The sequence below is a fragment of the Bos mutus genome, chromosome X (assembly GCF_027580195.1).
Source record: "Bos mutus isolate GX-2022 chromosome X, NWIPB_WYAK_1.1, whole genome shotgun sequence".
NCBI classification, from domain to species: Eukaryota; Metazoa; Chordata; class Mammalia; order Artiodactyla; family Bovidae; genus Bos; species Bos mutus.
In genome coordinates, this window is record NC_091646.1 from 124,670,134 (window position 1) to 124,684,964 (window position 14,831).

At 44.8% G+C, this 14,831-nt stretch overlaps 4 non-coding genes across 4 annotated transcripts; all 4 read right to left on the reverse strand.

Moving 5' to 3' along the window:
* Positions 1 to 9,389: 9,389 nt before the first annotated feature.
* On the reverse strand, positions 9,390 to 9,464 carry TRNAV-GAC (transfer RNA valine (anticodon GAC)). The gene has a single exon. It is a non-coding gene; the product is annotated as a tRNA-Val (tRNA).
* Positions 9,465 to 9,869: 405 nt separating this feature from the next.
* On the reverse strand, positions 9,870 to 9,942 carry TRNAF-GAA (transfer RNA phenylalanine (anticodon GAA)). The gene has a single exon. It is a non-coding gene; the product is annotated as a tRNA-Phe (tRNA).
* Positions 9,943 to 10,358: 416 nt separating this feature from the next.
* On the reverse strand, positions 10,359 to 10,433 carry TRNAF-GAA (transfer RNA phenylalanine (anticodon GAA)). The gene has a single exon. It is a non-coding gene; the product is annotated as a tRNA-Phe (tRNA).
* An 898-nt stretch (positions 10,434 to 11,331) lies between these two features.
* Positions 11,332 to 11,411, reverse strand: TRNAF-GAA (transfer RNA phenylalanine (anticodon GAA)). Its single transcript has one exon. It is a non-coding gene; the product is annotated as a tRNA-Phe (tRNA).
* Between the last annotated feature and the right edge of the window lie 3,420 nt (positions 11,412 to 14,831).

Genomic DNA, 14,831 nt, shown 5'->3' on the forward strand with positions numbered 1-14,831 from the left:
TCCCAGTGTCTGCCCAATGTGCTATTAAAGAGTTGATTCCTAGACCCCCTTGTGACATAATTAGGTGATTTAGAATTAGGACATCATTTTTTTAAAGTTTTTTTAGGTTTGTTTATTATCTACAAGAAATATCAAACCATAGTCAAAGTATAAATACCATATAAATGATGTGGAAAAATTGAAAATCTGCAAAATTTAACAAAATACTAACATTTAACCTATCTCTATAGAAGTATGAATAAATAGAGTGAATGCATAATTTAATAGGAAAAGAGTTTGTCTGTGTTAGCATAAGCGGATCACTTAAACCTGCACTGTCCATTGCGGTAGTCACTAGTCTCATGTGGCTATTTGAATTTAAATTCATTAATAAAATTAAAAATTCAATTCCTCAGTCATAACAGCCAAATTTCAAGTGTTTGCTGGCCACGTGACATAGTGGCTCCTGTACTGGGCAGCACAGATATATAACATTTCTGTCATCACCCAAGGTTCCATTAGACAGTGCTAGTTTACTGCACCAAAGCTCCATTTTCCATTTTCAACGAAACAAATTCCTTTATTTCTTTTCTGATTATAAAAGCAACACATACCTATTATAAAAATCTCAAACAAAACCCAAGTATAGGTAGTAGATATAAAAGTCCTTCCTTAACCACTTTCCTGTCTAAAAATTGAATCTGATGCCCACCAAAAACTTTCAGATTGTGAGAGTAAAGGAGTGGTCTCATCATTTTCATTAGAATTATAAAGCTAGTTTTTTTTTTTTTTTTTCAAATTGTGCCTTTCTTTAATAATATGTATCCTTCCACACACCACTTTTTTGTGTCCACTGTGAGCCTGGCTCTGCTCCAGGGCCTGTGCTTTCTGAAATGGAAGCCTTGCTCTCTGCCCACAAGGGGCCTGAGGACCCAGGAGAAGACAGATCACTGGACTGCGCACATGGTGAGTCCCCTGCTGGGTTATGCATAGGCTGTAAGGGTAGTCGAGGGGGCATATCTTTCAGCCTGAGCAAATTCAGCACTACCTCTCAGCTATGGTCAACAAACTGCTGTCTCTCCTGGGCCTTATCCATTGATGATTCATTCCTAGAGACTCATTGGTCCACCTGCTATGGGCAGAATTGACCCTCTCAGGTAGCAATGTAACACTAGGGAGTATTATCTTGTTAGGAGGGCAAACTCTGAGCTGGCAAAGGAAGTTGCCAAGGGCTTCTTTTTTTTTTTTTTAATTGGGGTATAGTTGATTTACAATGTTGTCTTAGTTTCTGCTGTACAGATAAGTGAATCAGTTATACATATACATCTATCCACTCTTTTTTAAGATTATTTTTCCATATAGACCATTGCAGAGTATTGAGTAGAGTTCCCTGTGCAATATAATATATGTTTTTGTTTGTCAGAGAACATATGTATGCATTTCTAGTGGGTAAATACTTGAATGGAATTCCTGGGCTGTTGGGCACATATATGTCCAGCCTTTGTACAAATTACTAAAGATTTTTTCAAAGAAATTAGACCAACTTATACCCCACAAGCAACATATGGGAGTTCAGGTTGCTTTATGACCTAGCCAGCACTTGGTTGGGTCCAGTTTTAGGTAGCAAGAGATAATTAATGAGAAGATATCCAATAAGCCAAACAAAACCATGTATTAATACTAGATTATTTGTACTAGCAGTATTTGTAAAACCCCAAACTGGAAACACTCATATGTCCATCAAGAGTAGAATGGATACACGTGGTAGATTCATACAGTGGAACACTACTGCAATGAAAATGGATGACCTACAACTCCACGCCACAATATGACCACTGCTCACAAACAACGCTGAGTGGAAAGGCAGATGAAGTGGACATACTATATGAATCCATTTAAAATGTACAAAAGTCATCTATGCCACTAGACATTAGGGTCCTGGTTATACTTGGGGCAGGGAGTGGCAAGGCGGAAGCCCAGGGAGGGTGTCTGGGAGGCTGGTCAAGTTCTGTTACTTGATCTGAGCACTGGCTACTTAGGTGTGTTTAGTGGTAAAAATTCATTGAGCATACACTTACTTATACTCTTCTGTATGTATATTATACTTTAGGAAAAAAATTTTTTAAACACTGAACTCATTACATCCTTCCTCAGATTGTTCTGCTTTCTCTATTTCTTATCCTACTGCATGGCTCCACTATTCACTACCACCCCATCCAGAAATCTGGGACTCCTCCTAATCACCTCTTTTTCCTAAACCCCCATAGGGAAAGTGAAGTCGCTCAGTCGTGTCTGACTCTTAGCAACCCCATGGACTGCAGCCTACCAGGCTCCTCCATCCATGGGATTTTCCAGGCAAGAGTACTGGAGTGGGGTGCCATTGCCTTCTCCGCCTAAACCCCCATATCCAGTGTCTATTACAGGCCATCTTTCCTCTCCACCCCCACTGCCACTTCCTGTTTTAGGCCCCCACCCTCTCTCCCCTAAAGAGAGACCTTGCCTCATCCATCCTCTATGCTGTCAATGGGATAGAAGGCAAACCTGATTGTGTCATCTGCTCCAAATCCTTTGGTAGGTTCCTATTATCATCGCCCCAGTTTCACATCTGACATAAGTTGTATGACTGCATCCCTCCACTTTTCATCTCTAAAATGGGTATAATAGTAATGTGTCCTTTAAGTTTCCATGATCTATCTCCTGCCTATCTCTGCAGATTTATTTTTTGCACTCTCTAATATTTGAGTTCATCAAATGTGCCAGGCTGTTTCATGCCTGTATGCCTTGGTGCATGATTTCTTGGCCTCAAATGCCTTCCCCTCCCAACTTTTCTGCCTGCTTATCCCCTTCCCTATGAAGAGGACCTTTTCAGTCCCTCACATAGAACTCACCACTTGCTCTGGCCTTTGTGTCCTATGTCTTTCTTGTCCACCGGTACAGTTATTGAAATTGATAGAAAAGATGGCTCATAATGACTGGTCCCAAAGCATTCATTCATTAATTTTCATTGAGCATCTAATATATTCCAGGTCCAGCTTTAGGCACTGGGGATATAGAAGTAAACAAAGCAGGAAAAAACACCTGCCCTTCTAGAACTTAGGAGTCTAATGTGGGTGGGGGGAAGGTTAGGAGATAGAGAATGAATGAATAAAATATATAGTACATAAAAGAATGGTGACTATTGTAGAGAAAAATAAAGCACAGAGATATGGGAGGTAGGGGGAAGGGACTGGGAGTGGTACTTTGGGGCTTAGGGAAGGTTTCACTGAGAAGGTGATGTTGGAGCAAAGACCTGAGGGAGGTGAGATACCTGTGGACAGAGCCAATAGCATGTAAAAACCTCAGGTGGGTGGGTGCTTGGCATGTTGTCTAGGGGAGAGATGATGGCACCTTGGACACAGGGTGGTAGCAGAGGAAGTGATGAGAAGCGGCTGGATTCTCACTGTCTTTGGAAGGTAGTGCCCACAGGATTTGCTGACAAATGAAGTGAGTGTGAAATAAAGAGAGGAGAGGTTCAAGGCTGGAGCACCTGGGAAGATAAAGCCACCATTTACTAGGGGAGGAGAAGGCTCTAGGGGGACAGGGATTTGGGCAGATGGGATAGAGATGTTCTGAGAGGCCTATGGGACTGTTGATGCAGAAGGCACTCAGCTCCACCCCATCCTCAAGACCTGCTGGGTTGGCAGAAAGGCTCTGGGAGACCAAAGGTGAGGTGAGTCGGTCACTAACAGAGTGGCCCTAATAACCAGGTCAGATTGGCCTGGAAGCCATGTCCTGTCACAGGAAGAGGGTCTACACGGCTGCAACTGAGCAAACCCAGATTTCAGATGAAGCCCATAATGGTCACAGAGTTCAGGGCCTTTGAACTAGGTGGGTCCTCAGGTGCGCCCCCAGAGGGCTCTGAATTGCACTGCATGGCAACAGAACAGAAGGCAAAAAGGAAAGGGCAGAGCGAGGAGGGGTTCTACCTGTGGAGAGGAAGAGACCCAAGAGGGAGGCCTGCTTGCAGAGCTGCCATCTGTGTTCATTCAGATTGCTGCCTTTGTTTCCCTGCCTGGGCTCCTCTCCCCAGAACGTGTTTGTCTGTAGGCAGCCTTGGGTCCTGAGGCACCAGATCTTATGGAAATGAGCAGAGAGAGAAGGAACAACAAGCCTTTTACAGGAAAAGCTGTCACCAAGGGAGCAGCAACGTGGCTGCTGTCATCCCTGAAATGATTTAATCATCCCAAGCTGGTGAACAAAAGCAAAAAGCGTGTTTGGTGACAACTTCTTATAATACCAGAAAATAACACTGTTGGGATGAGAAAAACAGGTCAGCCCTTAAAGGAAAAAGGACAAGATTTCACTTACATGGTTGCCTATTTTTCTCCCCACTCAGATCATCTTTGGGGTTCCTCCAGGTTACAGTTTTCCACCAGAGGGTCTGCCCCTCACCAGCCTTAGATTTTGGCAATACGAGAGCATTCTGCCCTTTTGCTCAAAGGGCCACTCTGTAGGGAAACACTTGTTACCACAGCCAGAAAATTCAAGCATGCCTATTTCTCAAAATGCAAACCCAGAAAGCAAAGTGTGCATTAGACACACTTAGGAAAGACTATTTCAGTTTGTTTGATTGGCTCTTACTAAATATGGAGTTTTCCTTCCCATGGAAACAGGTGAAGCTGAAGAGAAAGGCATAAAATTATGAATGATAGAAGCTGTCTATAACTAGCTTCCAATCTACTTGAGAAATAAGAATAAGACGTAGCAGGCTGCAGTAATGTCCCTCTGGTGAAGAAGAAAGAAGGAAATTGCTTCTGGTATGAAAGTGTTACTATTTTAAGCAACAGACATATTCATGGGTAAATCTGTTATCTGTACATGCTTCAACACAGATGAATCTCAAAAACATATGCTAAGTGAAAGACAAGAGACCATATGTTGTATGATTCCATTTAAATGAAATGTAAGAAAAGGCAAATCTATAAGAAGAAAGTAAATCGGTGGTTGCCAGTGACTTGGGGGAAGGGGAAATGGGGAGTGAGCACTTAATATCTACTGGTTTCTTTGGGGGATGATGAAAATGTTCTAAAGTTAGATTGTGTGCTCCACAAATCTGTAAATACACTAAAAACCATTGAATTGCACACTTTAAATGGGCAAATTTAATGGTATGTAAATTACATCTCAATAAAGCTGCTTTGAAAAAAAAAATCTGCTATCCCTGATGCTAACACACCAGCAAGGAAGGACACACACTCACCTGTGAGATGAGGCTTAGTGATTTTTTTTTAACTTGTTTTTATATAATAGCCACAACCAAACAGTGGAACAATATACTTTAGTAAGATGGATGTTTTAAAAATCATCCTCAGCATTGAATCCAAAATGTATAATGGAAGATAAATAGAAGCCTGAGTTGATGGGTCCTTAAAGAGACACAGGTAGTGCTTTTACTATAATGATATGTGTATTCCGAAATGACCCTTCATCCAACACACAAGTGGAGTTAATCTATTTACCTTATTTCCCCATAATAAGGAGCCACTGCAGCCATGGGACAGAAACAGCAGAGTAAATTAGACAAAGATCCTTTGTCTTCAGGCTCCCAGTTCTGTAGGATACAACTTTCCCCTGTGCAGCAGCCTTATTTCTCTCTCTGGAACTGTACCCTGATTAACTGCAGCAGTTGTATCCTGCTGTTTCTCTCTTGGCATACCCCTGTAGCTCAGGGTAGAGCACACCTAGGTTGCCAAGCCGAGTGTTGGGGCGGCTGCTTTCCTTTGATGCCTTGTGAGGGTGGAGGGCCTGGGTTATGTGTTAGGTGGATAAGAGATTTAAGTGTCTCAAGCCTATCTGCTGGACCACGTTCTATTCTGCCAGGACAGATGCGATTCTCTGTTCTTTGTGGAAATTTTTGGAGCTCCCCAGCCAGGCACAAACATTGATAAGCTATAGAACAGGAGAGAGTGTCCTGCTCTGTGCCTCCTGACAGTGTCTTTTATTACAGTTATCCCCTGACTGTGTGCATGTAATTGAAAAATGATAACCTTTTCTAGGGCTTATTCCCAGTTAGGGGTCATAAAACAAAGTTTTTAGAGTGGGCACAGCGAAAATAAGGATCTGCCCAGTGTGTCAAGTTCTTACATAATGTTTGGCCTATCATAGCAGAAACTCAGAAATGGATTCTTGAAATGACATCAATGGATTCTTGAATGAATCAATGGATGAATGAATCTCAATGCCAATCACAGGTAAGAGGAATCTGAGGGTGAGCCCTGTGGATGTCTGAGAACCAAGGGTATTGGGAGCTAAGTCTTGAAAGGTTCTGTTTAGATTTTCTTGCTGAAAAAAGAACAAGGAATAAAGGGAAAACAACAAACCCTTCGTGCTAAGTTGCTCCAGTTGTGTCCAACTCTTATGCGACCCTATGTATTGTAGCCACCCGGGAAGCCCTGATCCACAGGGCTTTGCAATTGCTATGCATATAAGTGAGAAGGAAGGACTCTTATTGCGGCTATTTCCCTTTGCTTAAGTGCCAAGCTCATCAGAGTTCAATTATAAGATAGTGAGGTTGCTAGAATTGCTCTTCTCCTGGATATAGAAAAAGCAAGAGAATTCCAGAAAAACATCTACTTCTGCTTTATTGACTATGCCAAAGCCTTTGACTGTGTGGATCACAACAAACTGGAAAATTCTTAAAGAGATAGGAATACCAGACCATCTTACCTGCCTCCTGAGAAATCTGTATGCAGGTCAAGAAGCAATAGTAAGAAATGTACATGGAACAATGCACTGGTTCCAAATTAGGAAAGGAGTACATCAAGGCTGTATATTGTCACCTTGCTTATTTAACTTATGTGTAGAGTACATCGTGCGAAATGCCAGGCTGGATGAAGTGCAAGCTGTAATCAAGATTGCCAGGAGAAATGTCAATAACCTCAGATAGGCAGATGACACCACCCTTATGGCAGAAATCAAAGAGGAATTAAAAGCCTCTTGAAGAAGGTGAAAAAGGAGAGTGAAAAAGCTGGCTTAAAACTCAACATTCAAAAAACTAAGTTCATGGCATTGGGTCCCATCACTTCATGGCAAATATGGGGAGACAATGGAAACAGTGATGGACTTTATTTTCTTGGGCTCCAAAATCACTGTGGATGGTGACTGCAGCCATGAAATTAAAAGTCGCTTGCTCCTTGGAAGAAAAGCAACGACAAACCTAGACAGCATATTAAAATGCAGAGACATTACTTTGCCAACAAAGGTCCATCTAGTCAAATCTATGGTTTTTCCAGTAGTCATGTATGGATATGAGAGTTGGACCATGAAGAAGGCTGAGCGCTGAAGAATTGATACTTTCAAATTGTGGTGCTGGAGAAGACTCTTGAGAGTCCCTTGGATTGTAAGGAGATCAAACCAGTCAATTCTAAAGGAAATCAACCCTGAATATTCATTGGAAGGACTGATGCTGAAGCTGAAGCTCCAATACTTTGGCCACTTGATGCAAAGAAACAACTGGTTGGAAAACACCCTGATGCTGGGAAAGACTGAAGGCAGGAGGAGAAGAGGACAACAGAGGACGAGATGGTTGGATGGCATCACTGACTCAAAGGACATGAGTTTGGGCAAACTCAGGAGATAGTGAAGCCTGGCATGCTGCAGTCCATGGGGGTGGGGGGCAAAGAGTCAGACACGACTGAGCAACAAGTGGGTATAGATGCCTCCACTTGGATGTAGGCTAAAATACTTGCTCTGTGAGAGACCTCAGATTGTGAGATTGCTAGAAATTGTTCCTTGTATGTAGGCAAAAACACTCACTCTGCCAGAACCCAGGACTATTCAGATCTTCAGTCTAATGCTCTCCCAACTGAGCTATGCCCTCTCAACGTAGCTTAGGAAAGGGTTTCTTGGAGGACAATTCCAATCCCTGGTGACTCAGATAATGAAGAATATGCCCGCAATGTGGGAGATTTGGGTTTGATCCCTGGGTCAGGAAGATCCTCAGGAGAGAAGGGAATGGCAACCCACTCTGGTATTCTTGCCTGTAAAATACCATGGACAGAGGGAGCCTGGAGGACTATGGTCAATGGAGTCACAGAGTCGGACACGACTGCACAACTAACACTTTCTTTCACTGGATGTAGGACTTCTCCTGCATGTAAGCTAAAACATCTGCTCTTTGAAAGAGCTCAGATCTCAAGGTTGCAAAAATTGTGCCTTTCCTTGGATATAGATGAAAACACTGATTCTGCTGGAATCTGGGTTCAAACCAGGGACCTTTAGATCTTCAGTCTAAATGCTCTGTCAACTAAGCTATTCCGGATCCCTAGTGAGCCCTGCCCTCAATGTATCTTAAAGAGTTTCTCAGAGGCGTCCCTGCTTCTTCATTGTAAGGGAACAATTGCAATGCCTGATGTATCAGATAGTAAAGAATATGCCTTCAATGCGGGAGACCTAGGTTCGATCTCCGGGTCGGGAAACTCCTCTGGAGAGAGGGAAATGGCAACCCACTCCAGTATTCTTGCCTGGAGAATTCCATGGGCAGAGGGAGCCTGGCGGACTATGGTCCATGGAATCACAGAGTCGGACACGACTAAGCGACTAACACTTTCTTTCACTGGAGATAGGACTCCTGGATGTAAGCTAAAACACTTGGTCTTTGAGAGAGCTCAGATCACGAGGTTGCAAGAAGTGTGCCTTTCCTTGGGATGTAGAGGAAAACACCTGCTTTCCTGGAAACCGAGATCGAACCAGGGACCTTTAAGATTTTCAGTCTAACACTCTTCTAACTGAATTATTCCAGTGCCTTGGCAAGCCCCCCCCGCCCCCTCCCGCCCCCCCCCCCCCCGGGGGGGTATCTTAAAGAGTTTCTCAGAGGCGTCCCTGTTTCTTCATTGTAAGGGAACAATTACAATGCCAGGTGGCTCAGATAGTGAAGAACATGCTCGCAATGTGGGAGGCCTGGGTTCGATTCCTGGGTTGTGAAGATCCCATGGTGAAGGGAATGGCAACCCACTTTGGTATTCCTGCCTGGAGAATTCCATGGATGGACCGAGCCTGGTGGACTGTGGTCCATGGAGTTACAGAGTCAGACAAGACTGTGCGACTAACATTTTCTTTCTCTGGTTGTAGGACTCCTCCTACAAATCCTCCTGTAAACTAAAAAACTTACTCTTTGCAAGAGCTCAGATTACGAGGTTGCAAGAATACCCACTACGGTATTCTTGCCTGGAGAATTCCATGGACAGAGGGAGCCTGGACGACTATGGTCCATGGAGTCATAGAGTCGGACACGACAGTGCGACTAACATTTTCTTTCACTGGATATAGGACTCCTCCTGGATGAAGCTAAAACACTTGCTCTTTGCCAGAGCTCAGATTGAGAGGTTGCAAGAATTGCACCTTTCCTTGGATGTAGATGAAAACAATAGGGGTGCCGGAACCCGGGATCGAACCAGGGACCTTTAGACCGTCAGTCTAAATGCTCTGCCAACTGAGCTATTCCTGACCCCAGTGAACCCCACCCTCAATGTACCTTAAGGAGTTTCTCAGAGGCGTCCCTGCTTCTTCATCTTAAGGGAACAATTGCAATGCCTGATGTCTCAGATAGTAAAGAATATGCCTTCAATGTGGGAGACCTAGGTTCGATCCCCGGGTCGGGAAACTCCTCTGGAGAGAGGGAAATGGCAACCCACTCCAGTATTCTTGCCTGGAGAATTCCATGGGCAGAGGGAGCCTGGCGGACTATGGTCCATGGAATCAGAGTCAGACACGACTGAGCGACTAACACTTTCTTTCACTGGAATTAGGACTCCTCATGGATGTAAGCTAAAACACTTGCTCTTTGAGAGAGCTCAGAGCGGGAAGTTGGAAGAAGTGCGCCTTTCCTTGGATGTAGATGAAAACAATGGCTCTGCCAGAACCCTGGATCGAACCAGGGAGCTTTAGATCTTCAATCTAACTCTCTCCCAACTGAGCTATTCCGGCTCCTTGATGAACGCGTCTCCTCCACCCCCCAACGTATCTTAAACAGTTTCTCAGAGTAGTCGCTGGTGTTTAATTGTAAACGAACAATTGCGATGCCTGGTGACTCAGATAGTAAAGAATATGCCTACAATGCGGGAGACCTAGGTTTGATTCCCAGGTCGGGAAGATCCTCAGGAGAGCGGGGAATGGAAAACCACTGCAGGATTCTTGCCTGGAGAATTCCACGGATAGACCGAGCCTGGTGGACTGTGGTCCATGGAGTCACAGAGTCGGACACGACTGTGCCACTAACATTTTCTTTCACTGGATATAGGACTCCCCCTGATGAAGCTAAAACACTTGCTCTTTGCCAGAGCTCAGATTGCGAGGTTGCAAGAATTGCGCCTTTCCTTGGATGTAGATGAAAACAACAGGGGTGCCGGAACCCGGGATCGAACCAGGGACCTTTAGATTTTTCAGTCTAAACGCTCTGCCAACTGAGCTATTCTGGAACCCTAGTAAGGCCTACCCTCAATGTACCTTAAGGAGTTTCTCAGAGGCGTCCCTGCTTCTTCATCTTAAGGGAACAATTGCAATGCCTGATGTCTCAGATAGTAAAGAATATGCCTTCAATGAGGGAGACCTAGGTTCGATCCCCGGGTCGGGAAACTCCTCTGGAGACAGGGAAATGGCAACCCACTCCAGTATTCTTGCCTGGAGAATTCCATGGGCAGAGGGAGCCTGGCGGACTATGGTCCATGAAATCACAGAGTCAGACACGACTGAGCAACTAACACTTTCTTTCACTGGAATTAGGACTCCTCATGGATGTAAGCTAAAACACTTGCTCTTTGAGAGAGCTCAGAGTGGGAAGTTGGAAGAAGTGTGCCTTTCCTTGGATGTAGATGAAAACAGTGGCTCTGCCAGAACCCTGGATCGAACCAGGGAGCTTTAGATCTTCAGTGTAACCCTCTCCCAACTGAGCTATTCCGGCTCCTTGGTGAACGCATCCCCTCCACCCCGCAAAGTCTTAAACAGTTTCTCAGAGTAGTTGCTGGTTTTTAATTGTAAGGGAACAAATGCAATGCTTGGTGACTCAGATAGTAAAGAATATGCCCACAACACTGGAGACCTGGATTTGATTCCCAGGTCGGGAAGATCCTCAGGAGAGCGGGGAATGGAAAACCACTGCAGGATTCTTGCCTGGAGAATTCCACGGATAGACCGAGCCTGGTGGACTGTGGTCCATGGAGTCACAGAGTCGGACACGACTGTGCCACTAACATTTTCTTTCACTGGATATAGGACTCCGCCTGGATGTAAGCTAGAACACTTGCTCTTTATGAGAGCTCAGAATGCAAGGTTGTAAGATTTGCGCCTTTCCTTGGATGTAGATGGAAACAATAGGGCTTCCGGAACCTGGGATCGAACCAGGGACCTTTAGATCTTCAATCTAACACTCTCCCAACTGAGCTATTCAGCTCTCCAGTGAACGCAGCCCTCAATGTATCTTAAAGAGTTTCTCGGAGGGGTACTCTTTCTACCCTCGTATGATGTCTATGTCAGAAGCTTTCTCTAGCTCCTCTATACTTTAATAAAACTTATTACACAAAAGTTCTGAGCAATCAAGCCTCGTCTCTGGCCCTGGATTCAATTCTTCTCCTCCAGGGGCCAAGAATCCTGACGTCTTTGCATGATTCAGCAACAACCGGTCATCTTGGGGGCTTGTCTGGGATTCTTCAGGACAAGGTAAGGATGCTTGGAGCTCTAGTTCTTTGTTCTCCTAGTGAACAAGTTTTCTGCTGTACTTTACTAACTCTATTGTGTGCTTGCGTGAATGAATGAAACGTCCTGCATGAAGCAAGTGAGGAGCCCTGCTCTGTGGTTCCACAGTGACTTCATACGGCTTATGGCAGAAACATGTCGGGAGTTTATACCGACCTGCCAATGCCAAGAGGCACCCAACATCTCCTTTGGGGACCGACCAGAAATGGGCAAAGCATGTGGGCCGAACTCTCCTTTCTTGGTGAAACTTTTCAGTCTCTTTGACCATTTCATAACTCCTTGGGAAATTAGAAGTACTAACCTAATCTGTCGGATCATGGACTTTCAAGGGACTTGTGATCTATGTTGTTACCGTGTACTATGACTTAGGTCTCAAACTTGGAGTTGAGGAATTGGTAGTCAGGAAGCGCCTAGCCTCGCTAGGAATCAAAAGTTCGGAAGCTAGATGGAGCTCTAGCTACAAGAGCATCTCTGAGGTTAAAGGTTACTCGGATTGGAACTGCAATGGGGTTTTTCCCTTTGGTAGCCCTGGCTCTTAGTGGACTAAAGTAGGCTCTTACACTGGTGTGGTGACGCTTGGAAGGAACATCTCAGTTTTACGTTAGTATCGGTCTTATTGTAGTCAGGGATATACTCAGGGTCGTGCACAGGCACTCAGGTGACGAACGGTGCCCCAAGCGGTCTTAGCCTGGGAGGCATTCCAGAAGGTTACTCTGATTGCACCCCAGGTGGCATCAGAGGTAATGGTGAAGAGCTGGACGTCAGTTAGGGATGTCATCAGGTCTACCCCTGGTGCATCTCCACCCCGGCTTGGTGGTAGACCCAGGAGGGATGAGTACGACGCCTGCGTCAGTAAGGGACAGATTAAGTCTGACCAGGAAAGAAAGGCTTTGGTGTAAAATCTGTCTACACCCCTATCTAGAGCATGGAGGGACGCCTCCAGTAGAAAGATGGCACTGGTCACTTTTTTTTCTCTCTTACAGATGGGAGCTAACAATTCCAGCCTCACTCCTTTGGACTGTATCCTGAAAAACTGGATTTTTTGATCCCCAGGGTTTAAAGAAGATACACCTGGTCTTCCTATGTGATACTGCATGGCCACGGTATCCATTGGAGGATGGCGAATGGTGGCTGGTTGGAGAGTCTCTTAAGTATAATACTGTTTTACAATTAGACCGGTTCTGTACAAAACAAGGGAAGTGGGTAGAAGTAGCATATGTGTTGCCCTTTTTCTCCCTGTGAAATATGCCAGACTTATGTCCTAAGGGTACAGATTTGGGTTCGACTCCTTTAGCTCCCTCCTGTCCTCCTACTTTGCTAGATGAGATGGAGGACAGGAGACAAAGAGATAAAGAAAAGCAGGTTTCTCCAATCTATCCCTGGGATCGTATGTGCAGAGCAGCCAGAAAGACTGAGGAACAGCCACACAAGCTGTTGCCTCTTCATAAATCACCCACCAGGAGAAATAATCAGTCTATGAGAGTTAATAAGCCTTTTTCTTATCAAGAAATACAAAGACTCAAGGAGGATCTGGGAGACTATTTAGAGGACCTAAAAAATATATTAGAGCTTTTAAAGGTGTTTACTCTGCTTTATGACCTTACTTGGAAGGATGTGATGTCTACCTTGGGAAAAGCAGTTGCTTATGAAGATGAATGGTTTGGTAATGAATCAGTAGGGAAGAGGGAGGATGAGATAACCGCCCTCCCCACTGGGAATCAGACTGTCCCAACTACAGAACCAGACTGGGGCTACAACACAGCTAAAGGAAGATGGGATTGGTGTCATTTTGTCCTTTCAGTTCAGTTCAGTCGATCAGTCGTGTCAACTCTTTACGACTCTTTGCGTGAATTGCAAAGAATCAGGCCTTTGCAAAGAGCACTCCAGGCCTCCCTGTCCATCACCAACTCCTGGAGTTCACTCAAACTCACGTCCATCGAGTCGGTGATGCCATCCAGCCATCTCATCCTCTCTCATCCCCTTCTCCTCCAGCCCCCAATCCCTCCCAGCATCAGAGTCTTTTCCAATGAGTCAACTCTTCGCATGAGGTGGCCAAAGTACTGGAGTTTCAGCTTTAGCATCATTCCTTCCAAAGGACACCCAGGACTGATCTCCTTTAGAATGGACTGGTTGGATCTCCTTGCAGTCCAAGGGACTCTCAAGAGTCTTCTCCAACACCACAGTTCAAAAGCATCAATTCTTTGGCGCTAGGCTTTCTTCACAGTCCAACTTTCACATCCATACATGACCACTGGAAAAACCGTAGCCTTGACTAGATGGACCTTTGTTGGCAAAGTAATGTCTCTGCTTTTGAATATGCTATCTAGGTTGGTCATAACTTTCCTTTCAAGGAGTAAGCGTCATTTAATTTCATGGCTGCAGTCACCATCTGCAGTGATTTTGGAGCCCAAAAAATAAAAGACAAAATAAATTTTGTCCTTTAAACTATGGCAAATTGGCAAACATAGAACAGGAGAAGGAAGCTCCTGGTAAATTCCTAGATAGACTGAGAGAAGCCCTTCACAGATTCACTGAGATTGATCCAGAATGTGAAGAGGGAAAAGTGATCTTAAAAGATTTCTCACTCAGTCGGCTCCAGATATCTGCCGTAAGCTATTAAAATGGGCGTATGGACCAAATCAGTCTTTAGATAATCTGTTAGAACTGGCTCAGACAGTCTGTTATGGTAGGGAATATGAGGAAAAGAAAGAAAGGCAGAAAAAGACAAAGGAACAGGTGGAAGCCTTTCATAGCAATGGCTATGAAAACCATTCTTAAACAGCCTGAGACAAATGCCCAGAAGGACCCAGGTGAAAAGGGATGGGCTTGCTATTACTGTGGAAGGTAGGGGCACCTCAAAGGGGATTGCCCTCAGGCATCTAAGCCGCCCCTGGCTCCATGTCCAGTCTTCAAAGGACCACACTGGAAGAGAGACTGGCCCCAGAGGCCTAGGTTTCAGGGGTCAGACTCTCAAGATAATCAGGACTGAAGGTGCCTGGGGGTCCCCACACAAGCTCCCGTCCTAATTACACCTGAGGAACCCCAGGTATTAATAACTGTGGGAGGCTAATCCGACGATTTCCTTTCAGACACTGGGGCAACTTACTCCGTGCTTACTGAAGCCC